The sequence below is a fragment of the Psammomys obesus genome, unplaced genomic scaffold, assembly GCF_907164565.1.
Source record: "Psammomys obesus unplaced genomic scaffold, mPsaObe1.curated_primary_1811, whole genome shotgun sequence".
In the NCBI taxonomy this organism is placed as follows: domain Eukaryota; kingdom Metazoa; phylum Chordata; class Mammalia; order Rodentia; family Muridae; genus Psammomys; species Psammomys obesus.
Window position 1 is genome coordinate 12,790,088 of NW_026592666.1, and position 17,805 is coordinate 12,807,892.

Here is a 17,805-nt window from a genome sequence, read left to right on the forward strand (position 1 = left end):
CACACACACACACACACACACACACACACACACACACACACACACACGGGGATCCTGAGAGATGAGAGACCTCATTCTGTGTATGTGAAGGAGCTGCCATCCCACCCGTGTGCTCTGAGGATCCATCGTCCACACTTCACTAACTCACAGACAGTGACGGGGGGTGCGGGGTGATCACTAGGCCAGTGACGTTTGCCTCATCTGCAAACACCAACCTACACTGGAAAGACGGAGAGGCAAGCAGTGGGGAGAAGACACAGCTGGATTCTCCTCTCTGATGGAGAGCAAACGTCGGGAGCGCGAGCCCGGAGTTCTGGGGTACTGCGAGCCTGGAGCCCTGGGAAGACGGGGGCAGCGTGAGTAGGCTCAGTGGCACAGACACGGACCACCACGCTGTGAAGGTGGACAAAATGGGTTAAAGTCTCTGCTCTGAGCCAAACAGATAGCTGTGTTGCTCCGTGCGGCACACTCTTCTGAAATTAAAGGCATTGCCTGCTGCAGGCAATTATGTCCTGACGGTAGAAAGATGGAACTGAAATGTTTTTATTCATCTTTCTGTTCTGTATTTCCACAGTAAACAAACAAAAACAAATTGCCAGTACCACCTCGTAAGGTTCAAAGCGTAGAGAGAGGGGTTTTGAAGCTTTAAACATTTTGGCACAGTTTGTGGATTCCAGGTCACCCCAGCCCATCAGCCAACACCGGCCTGAGACTGACATACTTGGCCTCAGGCAGAGCTCGCAGGGCAGGACTCCTTGCCAAGGCCGCAGCCGAGTGACGGAGCAGCCAGGTCACACCACAGGCACCCTAGAGCAGACACTGCCACACGCTGCCCTCCTGAGCTCACCCTCAGAACTGTGAGGGAGAAGGGAGGGAGCCGTCCCTGAGAATCTCAGGAAGGCAGCTGCCGCCACACATGCCCAGATGCCAGCCCAGCTGAGCCAGCAGGCACCACTAGACCAAGGAGCGAACCGAAGAGACTCCATCCATGTATGAGTTCTGCTGGAAACCTGACGGTATCCAGTCGGGGGCAGGAGTGAGCTCCAGCACACACGAAACAGACACGCTCTGTCCCCGGGGAGAAGGACTCAGGCCCATGGTGGCCTTTCATCCTTCATTCTGCTCACTGCCCTGTCCTCTGGGGGAGCTGCAGAGGACAGGTTGGGGCTGCAGAGGAGAGGTAGAGGACTACAGAGGACACAGGTGGGGGCTGCAGAGGACACAGGTGGAGGCTACAGAGAACACAGGTGGGGGCTGCAGAAGACAGGTGGGGACTGCAGAGGACACAGGTGGGGGCTGCAGAGGACAGGTGGGGGCTGCAGAGGACACAGGTGGGGGCTACAGAGGACAGGTGGAAGGCTGCAGAGGACACAGGTGGGGGCTGCAGAGAACACAGGTGGGGGCTGCAGAGGACAGGTGGGGACTGCAAAGGACACAGGTGGAGGCTGCAGAGGACACAGGTGGGGGCTGCAGAGGACACAGGTGGAGGCTGCAGAGGACACAGGTGAGGGCTGCAGAGGACAGGTGGAAGGCTGCAGAGGACACAGGTGAAGGGCTGCAAAGGACAGGTGAGGGCTGCAGAGGACACAGGTGAGGGCTGCAGAGGACAGGTGGAGACTTCAGAGGACAGGTGAAGGCTGCAGAGGACAGGTGAGGGCTGCAGAGGACAGGTGGAGGCTGCAGAGGACAGGTGGGGGCTGCAGAGGACACAGGTGGAGGACTGCAGAGGACAGGTGGGGACTGCAGAGGACACAGGTGGAGGACTGCAGAAGACAGGTGGAGGCTGCAGAGGACAGGTGGTGACTGCAGAGGACACAGGTGGAGGCTGCAGAGGACAGCTGGGGACTGCAGAGGACACAGGTGGGGGCTGCAGAGGACACAGGTGGAGGCTGCAGAGGACACAGGTGGGGACTGCAGAGGACACAGGTGGAGGACTGCAGAAGACAGGTGGAGGCTGCAGAGGACACAGGTGGGGGCTGCAGAGGACACAGGTGGAGGACTGCAGAAGACAGGTGGAGGCTTCAGAGGACAGGTGGAGGCTGCAGAGGACACAGGTGGGGGCTGCAGAGGACACAGGTGGAGGCTGCAGAGGACACAGGTGGGGGCTGCAGAGGACACAGGTGGAGGCTGCAGAGGACAGGTGGAGGCTGCAGAGGACACAGGTGGGGACTGCAGAGGACACAGGTGGGGGCTGCAGAGGACACAGGTGGAGGCTGCAGAGGGACATGTGACACGTGGCCCATGGCCCAGGGGGAAGGCCGGGCTCTGTCTGGAGCCTCACATTCTGCAGCTGTACAGAAAGCTCAGATTCTCACCAAAGCTGCATGGTTCAGCCATGCCAACCAAGTCCCTGCCTCCCGCTGGCCACTGCCCTCCGTCCCTCCCGCCATTCCCAGGGCTGGAGGTGAGCCTCCTGAGTTCCTCCTGGTGAGCAAGGGTCCCCAACGCCAGACGACCATCCATCAGAAAGACGCCATTTTAGCTTCCTGGGGACTGTAGGGAAATAGTGCCAGGACATTTCCCACAGTGCACTCCCAGCCCACAGACATGGCTGCCTTACACTAAGGCATGTGCGAGGGCTCGGTGGTTATGAGTGCTCACTGCTCTTTCAGAGGACCAGAGGCTGGTTCTTAGCAACAATGACAATTGCTCTAAGGTCCAGCAAATCTGTCGCCCTCTTCTGGCCTCAGCTCCTCTGCTCCCTCCTCAAGGTCCTGTCCTCCCCTTCCTCGGTGGCCATCTTTGTTGGTCCACACTAAAGGGAGAGGAGCAGGGCCGAGGGAGTTCTTGCCACACAAGCACAAGAGCCAAAGTGTACACCCAGGGCGACAAAGGGCCACGTTTCGGGTGTGCACTTCCAACCCAGCGCTGAGGACGGACAGACAGACACAGGGATCATTGGAGAAGAGACAGGTGGCGCTCTGCACACACAACCTAGTCCACATGGCAAGCACGGGCCAAGAGAAACTGATTCAGAAACAATGGCTGAGAAATGATGCCCAGGCTTGTCCACTGACCTCTACATTCACATGCACACCCAAATGACCCATGTACACACAAACACACGCACACAGACACACATACAAACACATATGTACACACACATGCACAAACACACATGCACACACATACATGTACACACAAACACAGATGTACACACACACACGCAAACACACATGCACACACAAACACACATGCACAAACAAGAACTAAGTGAGTCTTCAACCAGTGACAGGACTTGTTGAAGCAGCCAAGGACTGCAAAGCAACCCCCAAGCATGTAAGCAGAGCGTGTGGGCCTTGACGCCCAGCACACTGTGAACTGCCCGCTTCTCACGTCCGGCCTCTGGCCAGCTGCTGGCCTTCAGTCAGGACACAGGGACTCGGGAAACTGAAATGAGCTTTTCCTGCCACACAGTGCAGTGCGGGGCCGCTCAGCCACTGGTTTGGGGAGAAGGCCCCGCCTGGGGACGTGTGTGGACCTCAGTAGCAGCGAGAAGACACAGCTTGAGGGGACAGAGGCCGTGACCCGCCTCTGGACCCTGGCAAAGGCCACTGCGTGAGCACCGTGCTTCCTGCTTCAGACAACAGCAAACGAGTGTCTTCTGGTGGGCCAGTCTTCAGTCCAAAACACACACACACACACACACACACCCCGGAAAACGTGTGTGTGCACATACAGAAGCCAGTGGTGTCTTCCTTAGACACTCTCAAGTCTCTTCCTTGAGACGGAGCCTTGCACTGCGGCTCACCGATGCTGCTGAGCCGGCTGCCTGCACACCCCAAGGGCCTTCTGGTCTCCATGTGCCCAGTGTGAGCAATGCGGACACACACTAGCACCTCAGGAGCGGCAACAGGGCCCCAGCCTGCCCAGAAAGCACTTTACCCACGGAGCCGTTCCCGGTACCCAAAGGTCTTCACACGCTTTTCCTGATCGTGACCTAACACACCAGGTCAGCTGGGGGACTTTCCGAGTGTGGCCTCTTGGCACTTACAAGCTTTGGATTTGGTGTTCCCAGAGTGTAAGAACTCAACAGTTACAGAAACCCTAACACAAGGGCCAGAGCTGGACACAATCGGCTTTGTAAAATGCCCCGTGTGTTCACAGGGGCACTTATCCCGGGTGGAGGCCTTCATGCGCAAGGGACAGCAGGGGCCAGGACACGAGCCGCCCAGTTCTGCCCGTTTCCCTGGCACACCCTCCTGACCTGGGTACAGCCCCTCCCGCTCCTATTTTCGGATCCTGGGTCATTTCTAGTAACTGCACTGAGCGCCCTGTCGGCCTTGGCATGGGTGGTGCTCCCGCCCCCCACCCCACCCCCCCGCCTGCACTCCGCTCCCCTCCTCTGAGTCAGCCATCTCCCGTGAAAACACACTCTCTGGCCATTTCCATAAGAATCTGTGCTGGCGTGGCTCTGTTTGCCTTGACGCCGGCCCAAGTGTTTTTCTCTCCAGATTGACTCGGCCGGAGCTCACGCGTCTGCTCGCTGGCGCTTGTTTTCCAGCCTGTGTCCATTTCCCTGCAGGGCAAACACCAGGCGATGTGATCCAGCTGCAGAAAGGCCAGCGAGCCACACACCCGAGCACGCATGGCGGCGTGTGGGACACGCAGACAGGGCTGACTGTGCCTCACAACCACGACAAGTGCAGGCCTCCCTCTTAGGGACTGGTCTTGCACCTTGAGAAGTACCCTGTCACCTTTCACCCTGGGGAGTGCCTGGCCGGTGGCTGTGTGTGTGTGTGTGTGTGTGTACCTGTTCATGTGTGTGTAGGTGTGTATGTGTGCATGTAGGTGTAGGTGTATGGGTGTGTGTGTGTGTGTGTGTGTGTGTGTGTGTGTGTGCGCACACGCATGCTCGCGCATTGGAATGTCAGCTGTTGCTCCTCGGGTGTGCTGTCCCCTTGTTTTATGAGACGGATGTCTTTCTGGATGTGGAGCCACCGACTGCACAACTCTAGAAGGCTGACACACTAGGGACCCCCATCTCTGCCTTCCAAGCTAGAACTACAGACATAAGCCCCCAGCCGTGGCTTTGCACACGGGGGCTGAGAGCCCGGGTCTCCACGCTTGCTGGCGTGCCCTCTGCTAAGGAGCCGTTTCCCAGGCGATTGTGCACACTTAATGGAACCATCTGGAATAAAGAGGACTGTGACTGCATAAGGACAAGAGACAAGAGAGTCAAGCAATAAAACTGGAGGAGCGGGACACACACACACACACACACGCGCGCGCGCGCGCCCCCGTGTGTACAAGTGGAAAGCAGACTTCCACGCTTCTCCAGCGGCTGGGCTGAGGTGCCCTGGCCAGGAAGGTCAGAACTCCTGAGATGCCTGACCCAGGATTCGCAGTCGCACGAGACTGGGGCAAATGTTTCCTCTGCTTCCTGTGTCCGAGGGCTGGCGCCTGCTCTCAGCACCTCTGTAGCGTGTCTTCACACCCTCCGTGGGCGGCCGTGTCCACGCTCTGCCCCAGTTGTGCACAGAGTGAGCAATGGCTGCCACTCGGGGTCCTGCTCAGGGCACTGCAGAGCTAGAGACGACCCAGGGCCTTCCTCGAGTGACTTAGGAGGAGGGCGATGTGCACAGCATCTTCTGTCCCGAGAACCCCAGGCTACGGTGTCTTCGTGAGTACTCACCACCACCAGGAAGTCTTGGGAGCTCTGCCTTGTAAAGGGCAGGTTGGGGCTCCCAGCCCTGACCCCCCCCCCTCGAGCATCCTGACACTGAAGGGAGTGGCCAGAGATCCAGCACCTGCCCAGAAAACTCGCTCTAGCACCCTCATTCCCAGACACACATTTCCATGAGAACCAGACACGGGCAGAGGCGGAGGCCCTCAGACCCGCAGCCTGCTGTCCTCAGAGCCGGCTGGCTTCCTCTCCTCCCTGTGTGTTCCCTGATGGTACACGCCACTGTCCTCTTGACTGAGCTCACCCACACACACCTGTGACCTCACCACACAACCCTGTGACCTCGCCACGAACCCCTGTGACCTCACCACACAGCCCTGTGACATACACACCCCTGTGACACACACACCACTCGCCTGAAGGTGAGCCCAGCCCACTCTGCCATCACCCCAACTTGTACAAAGTACACAGACCCCTTGTGGACTTCTACACCCAGAAGAGAGGCCTGTCGCCCTGTGCCCCTCAGCTGACAGCACCCTGAGCTGGTGATTCCCGCCGGGCTTTCCTTGGTGGCATCACAAACCGTCAGCACACGCAGAGGAGACCAACCCTCCCGGGAGGGCTCCCAGGACCCTGGCTGCTGGGATGAGAAGCTTTTTCCAGAATGAGTGAGACGCACACATGTGTGGTCTCCTGTTCGTCCTGTGTTGGTTGACCCACCTCATGTGTTTGTAGTCACACCCGTGCCCTGAATGTCACCCACGCGGCTTTTGTTGAAGAGCCCTGCTGTGCTCAGCCCTTCTCAGTACTGTCTGGATTTTAAATCAATTCGTCTTTCAATGCGGCGCTGAGCTAGTAGGCGCTGCACAAGCTTGTGCCTGCCACCTCCAGCGTGACAGGGGGCACAGAGCAGCTTCCTCTGAAAGGCCTCCATGGGCAGCCACTGTCACACGCTGGTGACACAGAACCGGGCTCTGCAGCCAAATGTGTCCATGAAGTCCTGCGCTCTATCTTAGCACCCCACAAATAAACTGTAGCATCCAGGAATTGCCGCACTGGGGAGGTGCAGGATGGAGACAGGAGAATCCGGGGTTCGAGGCCAGCCTCTGCTTCATGGCAAGTCCAAGGTAGGTCCAATAAAAAAGCATATACTATCTCATAGCAGCAGGCACACACACTGCACCCCAGAGGCGGGACTGCGCTGTGAGGCTGTGCAGTGCTTTCATTGAAAGTCCCTCAGGGAAGGCTCTCAGTCTGCCCCGAGTGACTGGCAAGGAAGCGTCCCAGCCAGAAACAAAGACATATTTGACGGTGGGCCTAGAATTGGGGAGGGGTTGTTTTGTTTAAGAATCCAAGAGATACTCTTCTCTGTTAATGTTTGGCCAACAGCAGCTGCCCGAGTGAGGTATAAAATTCGATACAGCAATTAGAGTTGAGAGAAGCCTTGCATATTTTTATTTAACTTTTTTTTAATGGTTCTTTTATGGTATGCATGCCTGCAGGGAACAATAAACCAGAAGGAGGAGAGAATGAAATCCCCTTACTATGCGCTGGCAGCAACGGGAGCGCCCACCTACAAGCAGCCTCAGGGCGGGCACCAGCGCTGAGGGAGCTTAGAAGTCACGGAAGCAGGAGCAGGCACAGACCCCCTGGTGACATTTGCCTTTGCATCAAAACTAAGGGACGCTTTGACTCTGAAAGGGTCAGGTAGCCGATGGCGTGCCACAGACAGGACACGGTATCCAAAGGAGCAGCGAGTAGCCCTAGCCAGCTTGAGGTCCAGCCGCAACCTGCAGTTTTATATGAGAACAGGAAGAGCCAGTTCCCCTCATACTTGTCTGTTGGGGAAGTGGACTCTGCAGCGGTCCAGTCTCCCCTCCCCCACCCCCGGGGCTGGGGTACTGGCCCTTTAAACCGTCCCCACAATGATAAACGGCAGAGTGCTCAGAACACGCACACCATGAGAGCTGGGTCATGACGCCAGGATTATAGTTAGACCTTGGATGCCCGCTAATATTTCATGTGCATGAAGCTGTCAGAGCGTGAGTTCCACAGAGGCAGCACCATTTGTTACCAAGGATATAAAATTCCAGCCTGAAAGCAAGTACTTTGTTTGGCCCCTTAAAAGCATAAAGCTAGCATGCGCGCAGCCCTGGGTTCAATCCCCACTACCACAGAAACATACCAATAACAATCAATGATTGCACGAACCGATTCAACAGGAGATTCTCGCTAGCTTTTCCTTCCGGCTGGGAGCCCGCCGCTGTGGCCTGAGCACGTCTACAGCGTTCAGCTCTCTGTTGCCTCCACCCCCGGTCCCGTAGCTGAGGCCTAGATGATGTTATCAGCGAAGACTCGAGGTTAGAAAAAGTTCTACTTTGGTTATGAAGTCAGTTACTGAGCTTCAGGGTTACGCACAGTCAACCTGGAGCCTGAGCTGAACATTCTAGAGACTCGATGTCCGAAACGGCATCCCAGCCACGCGGCTACTATGACTCCTCTTGGGTGGACTCTGCCGTGGGTGGGGCCCACATGCTGAATCTAATATCAAGAAAGCAGCAGTGCAAAACAGTCCATCCGTGTTGCCACGGGAATTACACTGGAACTGACAGCACTTTGGACTTGAGTTGTAGTATTAGAATGAAAGTCTCTCGCACCATTTTTCTCACACGTCTCCTATAACACTTTAAACTACACGGGACCTGAGCTCTGCCTCCCCGCCAAGCAGGGTCCCAGGGATGGCTAGCAGCACCTTGGAATGTCAACAGTCCCCCAGACATACCTTGCTGCTCTTAAAACTGGAGAAGCAGGCTCATAGCCAGGGTGACCTCTGCCCTCTGCTGAGGCGTCCACCACCATCTGCCTCCCCTCCCTGCCTTCCCTTGCTCTGCCACAGATTTGCCTCGTTCAGTCCACTCTTGGATTGCTGAGGTACCTAGCTCAGTCTCTGCAGATGCCGGGGCGGGGGCTGTGCATTTCCTGCACTGTGTGTGACCCAGCCCCATGGCACCGTGATGTCCACAGGCCAAACACCCACAGAAACCGCCTCAACCACCCCCCTCCCCGCAGGCTGCTGTCCTACACCAGTCTGTCCAGACGCAACTCCATCACAGCCTGCTCATCACCTCAGCTTTGGAGAGCACGTTCTGGTCCTCCCATGACAGGGACCAGTGTGCTCGTCTTAGAACATGAACTATTGTATTTATAATCTGCCTTGTCGCCAAAAAGCAGTGTACAGACACAAATGGGATTTATCCGGGTCCTCTAAAATAAATACAGTAGATACGAAACAGACACAGTGAAACAATGAGGAAGAATGCAAGCACAGGTAAAGAACACAGCGCTTGTGGGGGGTTGGGGGCGAGGTCTTCAATGCTCGCTGAGCGGGGGCACGTCCCAGCCTCTTAAAATAAAGTCTACCCAGCAACTTGGACAGTGACTTGGGCCACTAAGGCCTGAACGGAGCCACCTTACAGCAGGGAGCTGGCCCAGCAGCAGAAAGCCACCCAAGCACTGCAGAGCTGTCTGCCACATGACCAGAGAAACGCACCGGTACCATCGCACAGGGCAGGGGCCACCACGAACCCGGCTCTCTCTCTCGTGTGGAGCCACCCTATTCCACCCACACATGTGCAGGCGTCTCCTTCGCAGAGCCCGTGGGGTGCGAAGTCAAGCCTCGTCTAGCTTCATCTCTGAAGAAGGAAAGGGCCCTCTGCTGTCATCCGGGCTAACATCCGCCGGTGAGGGGGAGCCAGAGCCAAAGCTCAATGGGTCAGTCACGTGCCAGCCACAGACAGGCTCTCGCTCTCTCCTCGGCATTCCTGCGTTCTCTAAGCACAAGGCTCCTGTGCTCACTGCCATCTGGAGGTCACTGTCCCAAAGACCCTGCACCTACAACAGGCTGCCATGCTGACATCACAACACAGAGACGAGCTGCAGCCTTGGTCACGCGCTGTCCCCACAATGCCACAGTTCTCTGGAGTCACCTCCTGGAATGCCCCAGCACTTGCAAATAAATGCTCAGCCGGTGTCCAGTCTTTAGACTGAATGTGGGGCTTTAGTCAGCTTCTGTGTGCACTCCAACCTGACTTTGAGGGCCGTGCTTGAATTTGGCAGATCCATAAACTGAAATAGGTTCCCAAGTCACTTAATAATGAAGGAAATTCAACAGGATTTAATGCTTACTTTTTGTTTTAAAAAGTTGTGGTGCCAAATGCATGCCACATGTGCGCTCTTGACGAACACTCAAGCACACCCCTGCTGGGTCACAGGGACGTGTGGAAGGGTTTCATTGCGTGACCTCTGACAGGCCACGAGGAAGAGAGCACTGCTCTGAGGCAGCCTGCCTGTGTCTGCAGGGCTTAGCAAACTGCAAAGAAAACGAAAATAAAAACCTAAGTACATGAAGGCAACTTCAGCACAGACAGTTCAACCTCAGAACTGTCACTATCCTGGCCGCCGGCGTTTCCACGCTGACAGCTAACACCTCTCAGTCCTGACGGCTCAGGTGGGTCTGAGTTTAGGGGAAGCGCCACGCTGGCCCAGCACCCACTCCCTGGAAAGCCTGCGGTGCTTCCTACATTCTGTCTGAATTGTCACTGCTCCAATTTAAAAGTCTGAGGTAAAGGAAATCTCAGTCCCTGGGTCACGGAGACTGGGGAATATCTTTCAGTACTGAAAAGGCAAATTTTTCTCCATTTTTGCTTATTCTGTCATCTCTCAGCAGTGTGACACAATGGAAAAAGAGCAAGCCTTCCACAGGACAGTTCAAACGCGCGTGACAGGCCCAGATTTGACCATCTGTGGGAAGCTCTCGGGGCCTCGTGAGGCTGAGTGATGCTAACCAGCAGCTCCGAGCAGGAGGCTTCCAGGCATCCTCAGGCCGGCAGCTCATTTCTGAGAGAATGCTTTTACCTTGCTCGCGCCTCACTAAAAGAAACCTTGGCTTTCCGAAATGTTAGCTTCGTAGCTGTCTGCTCAGGGCAGGGAGTGTTTGTGTTTCAAAACATTTCCCTTACAAGTGCATTGTTAACTAGCGCTTTGTTAACTAGTGCTTTGTTAACTAGTGACGCTCAGCTCAGGTCTAGGCATTCACCACTCTTCAAACGTGCCACGCAAGCAGTGCTATCGCGTCCCTCCTTCTGGCACTCCGTACACTTCCCTTCCGCCCTTCTCTGAGCCTTTCCTCCTCATCTACTGAAGCACGGGGCATCGGTTACACAGGAAGGTCTGCAGAGCGGCCCTCGGCTCCGCAAAGCCCTGCTCCCTAGCATTTCCACCTCCACACTTGCAGCCTCGGCCGCATGCGGCTACTCCTCACGATTATAAACTTACAGTCAGTGTGGCGGCCACAGGTCTGTCTTGCCGCCATCCCGGCCTGCTTCCCTGCTGGGGGACACTGCAGCGTCGCACATCTAGGCTTTTTCAAGAAACGGAGGAAAAGGACTTACTTCAGAAGAGTTCTGTCCGGATTTGTTTCCCCTGGTTCTTGAAGGCCCTGTCACAGCTTCGTGCTGTCACTTTAGCTTAATGAGTTCTAACAGCATCACCAACAAAAATCCAGTTCTTCAGTGACAAACTTGGGTTCCCTTTCCTAGTCACACCCATTTCTGTCCATCCTAACAGCTTCGGAAAGGTGCTGAAGGGACAGACCTCAGCAGTCCTGTAGAATCTGCTGTCTCGGAGACGCTTCTATTCTGCTCCCAAGACACCAGAGAGCGAGGGCTCTCTTCCTCGCTCCTGGCCTCGGCCTCGACAAACACCATTACCAGGAAGGACCACTACCTTGCAGAGGGCTCAGGAGCAGGGATGGGCCAGAACAACAGCATCTCAGGACTCGCAGGAGACAGCCAATGCACCCAGGTGCTGAAAGTGGCTGCAATTCCTGAAGCTGTCGTGGCCAGACTTGGGGGGGGGGCACAGCGGCTGTCCCGTGTCACCCGGCCATTAAGCTACCCAGGGCTGCCTGGAGCACAGCGTCTGGCAGGAGGAAGACTGTCCCATCCCTGTTCCTCTCAGCTACGGTACGGAGGCGGTATGGTGCAGTATGGTATGGTATACTCCAGAGCAGCCAACCCTGCCCTCAGTGCAGCAACAAGCACAGGCCAGTGACCCCTCCCTCGAGGCAGACCTCCCTTCTGGCCCCCAGAAAGGCAGCGCTCCGCTGAGGCCCTTCACCTTCCACATTGAGGCTGGGATTCCTTCCGTGAGCCTCGAGAATCTATGGGCCAGCATTCCCATTCGGTGTCAGAAAAAAATGTAACCTTCACACAGACAGCCAAGAGTGGTCCTGAACCCAAGGGGGTGAGGACGCCACTGAGCAAGACCTCTCTGGGCCGCTCCCTGCTCAGGAGACCTCTCCATTTTCTGTACAACCCTGAGCCGCCCGGGAATGTGAAAATGAGAGACTCGGTTTTCAGAAGGCATCCGAGAGCTGCCCTTCATGCCGTTTCCCATCCGATGGAAGGGAGCGTCTTTATCTTCTCTAGAGCGTGTTTCGAAGGAAGATTTATGAGAAAAACACAGAGCCACGCTTGAGATGAGAACGCCTACAGAAACCCCCGTTCCAGTTAACCCATTCAGAAACCAAGGTTGCATTTTACATGGAATGGCTACATGTGAAAAGCCCTTTGAGCGTGCTAACAGTTTGCTGCACGTCAGGTCTGGTGTCTATTTGCTCCCGGTCAGAATTTTCACATGGTAGATGACTCCATCTAAACGGCCCGTTTCACACACCCGCAGACAGCTTCTCACTCAGCCTACTGAGCGAGACTGCTCTTCCTTCCTGAACACACTTGCACAGACGGCACAGACTGAGTCCTTTCTGCATCAAACGATTGTTCCCTGCACAATGAAGCCTCCCTGACGACAACCAGTCACTACAAAGACAGGAGAACTTGAAAGTTAGTGTAAGTCCGAAACCTGGACAGAGAGCTCCACTTTTAGACCTTTTAATCTCTTGCTGCTGTCTGCATCTTCCTTGCGCTTCAATGTAGGGAAGTAACTTTGGGTTTCCTGACCGCCTGCGCCAAGGCCCCTAGGTTCACAGGCATGAAGCACAGAACCCTCGCTCTGGGCCACACGAACAGGCCTAAGAGAAAAGGTAATGGTGTAGGGTCTTGCTGGGTGCATACCCAACTCGGACAAGCAAGCACACGGGCTCTCTGGGGGCCACTAACCGCCGTGGAGTGAGGGAGCGGGAAGCCCAGGGACCCTGAGTGTTAAGAGCGAACCACTGGCCATGAACATGGACGCTGGGACTGCCGAGGAGGAGCCGTCTAAAGCGGGGCTGTGCACTGCTGTGTGCGACACAGTCCTGTGCCATCAGACCTCAAAGTGCCCCTCGGCAGGGCGCCACGGAGCACCGCAGCCACCCACGTAAACTGCACATCGCAGTATTCCTCTCAGAGATGCTGCGACCGAGCATTAGAGCAGTTCAAGGTCAAGGTGAGGAGTCTAAGCGGCGCCTCGGAGGCGAAGCTTCCTCCCAGGAAAGTCCAACAGTGTGCACACACACGGGAAAGCCGCAATCGCCCGTGCTTGAAACCCGGGTCCTGACGGCATGAGGCGATGAGCAGGGCGGGCACGGAGAAAGACAGCCCAGTCAGCCATGAGCTGTCACACAGCAGGGGTCCCCGGGGGCGGCCATGCTGGAGAGAGGCGGCTGTGTCTCTGGGTCCTGGGACAAAGCAGGCAGCAAGACACTGACCCAAGCAGACAGTTCCCACGCACCCCCACTGCCATGCCCACGCAGGCCTGTGACCGGTCGTGTCAGGGAGACAGGAAAGGGCTATTTGTGACACACTAACTGTGCATCTTGAAGTAAAGGCTCCCTTTGACTTGATTGTTTTGTTAAGCCAGGGGGCAAGAAAACTCAGGGCTATTGCTACTTTTGAAAAGGGAATGAAATCTGGTACAGGCGGGATGTTTCCTCGGCGCACGACACGCAGGACTTCAGATCAACAGCTGGGCTCGGTCACTCAGACACACTCCAGGCATGGCTGACCACCACGCCACTGGGACCTCTGTCACACACAAAACATCTGGGTTTTAAGACGAAAAACACAACAAAGTTGTTATTTAATACACAGAAAGCCTGCGGGAGGAGAAGGATGTCAGCAGGCACGGCAGCTCTGTCGTGCCCACTGTCTGACGACAGTGGCTTTGGAAGTCTTAACTGAACTGCTGGGTTGTATCCGCAGGGGCTTGTGAAAAAACAAACAAACAAACAAAAAACACATAAATATGAAAATGGCCACAACTCCAACCCGAATTTTTAAAACAAAATGGCATTAAGCATAAAGTCACGGAGCTGGTGTTCTAAGCGGTGCTAGAATGTTTCCGTTCACTAACAAACAGTGACTAGATTTCTCGCTCTCTAGCCTGGTGACACATCTCGAAAAGTCAGTCACAAATCAGGCAGAGATTTATGAACTACAGGGAGCATCTGGGATGTGTCTTCGGCTCCTACAGCTTTTCTTGAGAGTTTTAAAACTCTGCATATCGGCCCCAGATTGGCACAACACACGCTGTGTTCCACAAGAGCACAAAGCGCTGCTTCAGCGAGCAGCCCTGGTTGACCGGTAACTCCTATCTCGGTTTTCCGTGCTGACGTCCCGGGTTAGAGGCCCCTCGGCCCAGGCAGCCCAGCAGGTTAGTGTGGGCTGTCAGCTCCCCGGGCTCCTGGGAGCCCTGGGAGACTCGGAAAGACTCGCCCGCTCACGTCTGCCCGCGGGAGTGCCCGCTCCAAAGGTACCGACACGTGAAGGCGGCTGCCACAGCCTTCACGTCCACAAAGAACTTGCGAAATCCACCTCTGCGTTAAAATCCCTGGTCCTTCCGGCTGCAAGCCCCCATAGCAGCCTCGCGGCCAGCCGCGCGCCCTGAGTCCAGAACACCCTCTAAGAAGCCACGCTCGCGAGAAGCCAACCTTCCTGGCCTGGGCAGCCGCGGAGTGGCGCGGGCGGGGAGGCGGGCGCCCTCCAGAGCCCCCGCCGGGCACACGGCGCACGCGGCGCCCCGGCGCGGCCACGCTCCTGCCCCAGCTGACACAGCCACACGGAGACTCACCGGGGCCGGGGCCGCCGTCGGAGGGTCTGTCCAGCCCGCGGGGGCCCACGCACATGCCGGGCCGGGCAACACCGACTCCCGGTGTCGGCCGGCCGGCTCAGCCCTCGGTGCGCGGGCCGGGGAGGCTCGGCTCCGCCAATCGCTGAGCAGGGCGGCTGGGGGCGGCTGGGGGCGGCCGGGGGCGCGGGGGCGGGGCGGGCGAGCGGGATGCAGGGCCAGGTGCGTGTGCGCGGGCGTGAGGGTCCGAGTGTGAACGGAAATCCTCTGTGCGGCGGGACTGTGGCCACTCGTGTCCCTGAACACCAGGGGCTCGCGCCCAGGGGCGGGTTTGGACGGCGCGCCCCTTGCGGGGTCAGAGGGCAGGGCTGAGTGATGGGGCGGAGAAGGAGGAGGAAGGGGAGCTGCAGGGTGGGGAAGCCTGGACCCGGGCATCGAAGCACGGAGCATCGGAGCACGGAGCATCCGGAGTAGCGAGCATGGGAGCACCGGGCATCTGAGCACCGAGCATGGGAGCACCGGGCATCTGAGCACCGAGCTTCCGAGCACGGAGCCTGCCCAGCAGAGGGGAACCCAGCAGCGACTCGGGACGCCAGGCTGTGGAAGGGAAGAGGGGAGCGCAGGGGACCGGCGCCACGGAGGTGCGCCCTCCCACGTCCTCGCTGCTCCGAGAAGCAGTCCTGTGTTTTCGTCCGGTCTGATGACCACAGGAAAGCTCGGTGCGTGCGTGCGTGCGCCAAGTTTCAAACAGCCCCGCGGCTGCCTGCGATGCTAAGGGAACAGTCCGTCCAGCCTCAGCGAGGCAGGAGAGGGGAGCTGGGGAGCCGGGCAGCCTGGCCCGGCAGCGCCGGGGCAGCCGAGGGAGCCGGGCTGAGTCCGGGCTGCTCGCACCGGGTCACCCCTGGAGGGCTAAATGAATTCCGACACCAGGATCCCAGAGCCCCACTCACCGAGGCGTCCTGTCCGTGGCTCGCGACCTTCAAGGCCACCGTCTCTGCGCCGTCTGCAGAACCCGATCCGCAGCCCTCCTGGGTCCCCGGATCCCAGCACAGCGAAGGCACATCTCTCCCTCCACGCAGTTAACAGCCAAGAATTCCAGCAGACAGCCAGAAGGAAAGCGAAGTCACCCGGCCCCAGGGAAGGAGGCAAATAAGCACTCCTTTAATTTGAAAAATAGTAATTAAAACTCCTTCAACTTTTAAGGCTACACAACATAATCTATTAATTGGGCGCTATTAACATGCCGTTTTACTGAGCCTCGGAGTGCACAGAAGTCCGATTGTGACGGAGGGGTGTTTTCAATGAAAGTGGAGTTATTTTAACTGCAGACTGTTTACTTTTCTGTGGTTTAGTCTATAACTTTCTCTTTTTCTTGCTTCAGAATTCTGCTCCATGAAGCAAAGCTCTTAGCTCCCAGACATTCCAAAAAGTCTGCCAAAATAATAGAAAAAAAAGAGGGGGGAGAAAAAAAACACAGAGACCCCCAAGTCTGGGTCAGGCTAAGGGTTGTCTGTGGGCGGCACCAGTATGTCCTCCCGGCATTCCGCAGCTTAAATAAAACAAAATCGAATAAAATAAAGCCTCAGATCTCTGCATTTGTGGGGGGGGGGTACAAATGAGTCTAAATAGTTGAATGCAAGCACTGCCTACCCTGAATCCCATAGGTCCCCGTGTGACCTTTAACCCTACAGATGCCAAAATGAGCTCACTGAAGGAACTAGACGAAGTGTTCCCCTGTGGAAAGGCCCATTTTCTTGAAATTGCTGTAATGGTTCAGATACAAGCCCGCCACTCTCCGTGAGCGGACAGGCAGAGACAGAAATAAAACTTAGCATTGAGAACAATTTTCCAGCAAGCAGATGTCCCTGCTTTGTAAGAGAGCCGGGTCAAAGGTCGGAATGCTCAAAGTTGGTGGCAGGTGGCATCTATCTGCCTGGTGCATCCTCGTTGACGCTCCCTGGGAACATGGGTGGTTCCTCCCTGGGAACATGGGTGGTTTGCTTGTTCCAGGGTCGGGCAGTCCAGGTTTACCTCACTTACCTGTAGCTGAGGAGACTCTGATCTCCTATGGCTCCCTCCCCTGGCTAGGTTAAGGGTGTGTCACCACACCCAGTTTACACAGTTCGGGGAACCTGACCCAGTGGGGACCCAGCACTGAGGAGCTGAGCTGCACCCCGCCCGGTAACACGTGGTCCACAGCGTCATCATTCACATGGGCTTAAAAATCCGCGGCCTGCTTCTCCTCTTAATAATCAAATGTACATTTTAGTTCTTTACTTCTGCCATCTAATTATTCTGGATCCACATCCTCTCAGTGTATTTCATTCTCTTGATTGTTAATTCATAAAGCTTTCCCAGTGATTCCTTAGCGTGTAGGGAAGCACTCTGAAGCACACAGGTTCTGAGCCCGTCTGGAGAGCTGGGCGGCCAGGGAGCAGAAACCTCTGCATCTCAGCTACTCTAGGCATCTCAGTGCCCAGCAGGCCCGGGATTTGCAATGGCTCGTGGGAACACCAGAGTGCGTCGTGAGTGCTCAGTGACAAATGGACAGGGTCCGAAAAATAAAGAAGCCGCCATTTAACAGAGAGAGTGACCTAAGTTCACCAACCCAAACTACAAGACAGGATTCAACGTAGGTTCACTGGAGAGGTGACCTCAATACCCATCCCCATTCTCCAAAAGATCCTTTGCACACAGGTAAAAAAGAAAAGAACAAGAACAAAGGGAGGAGGATTAGGAGGAGGGGAAAGAAGGGAGGAAGGCAGGAGGGAGGAGGGGAGGAAGGAGGAAAAGAAGGAAGTAAGGAAGGAGAAAAAGAGAGGGGGAAAGAAGGAAGGGAAGGAGGGAGGAGGGGAGGAAGAAGGAAAGGAAGAAAGTAAGGAAGAAGGAAGAGAGGGGGAAAGAAGGAAGGGAGAGAGGAAGGAAGGGAGGAAGGAGGGAAGAAGGGAAGAAACGAAGGGAGGGAGGAAGGAGGGAGGAAGAGAAGAAAGGAAGAAAGGAGGTAGGGAAGGGAAGAAGGGAAGAAAAAAGGTGGGAAGGAAAGAGGGAGGGAGGAAAGGAAGGAGGGAAGGAAGGAAGGAAGGAAGGAAGGAAGGAAGGAAGGAAGGAAGGAA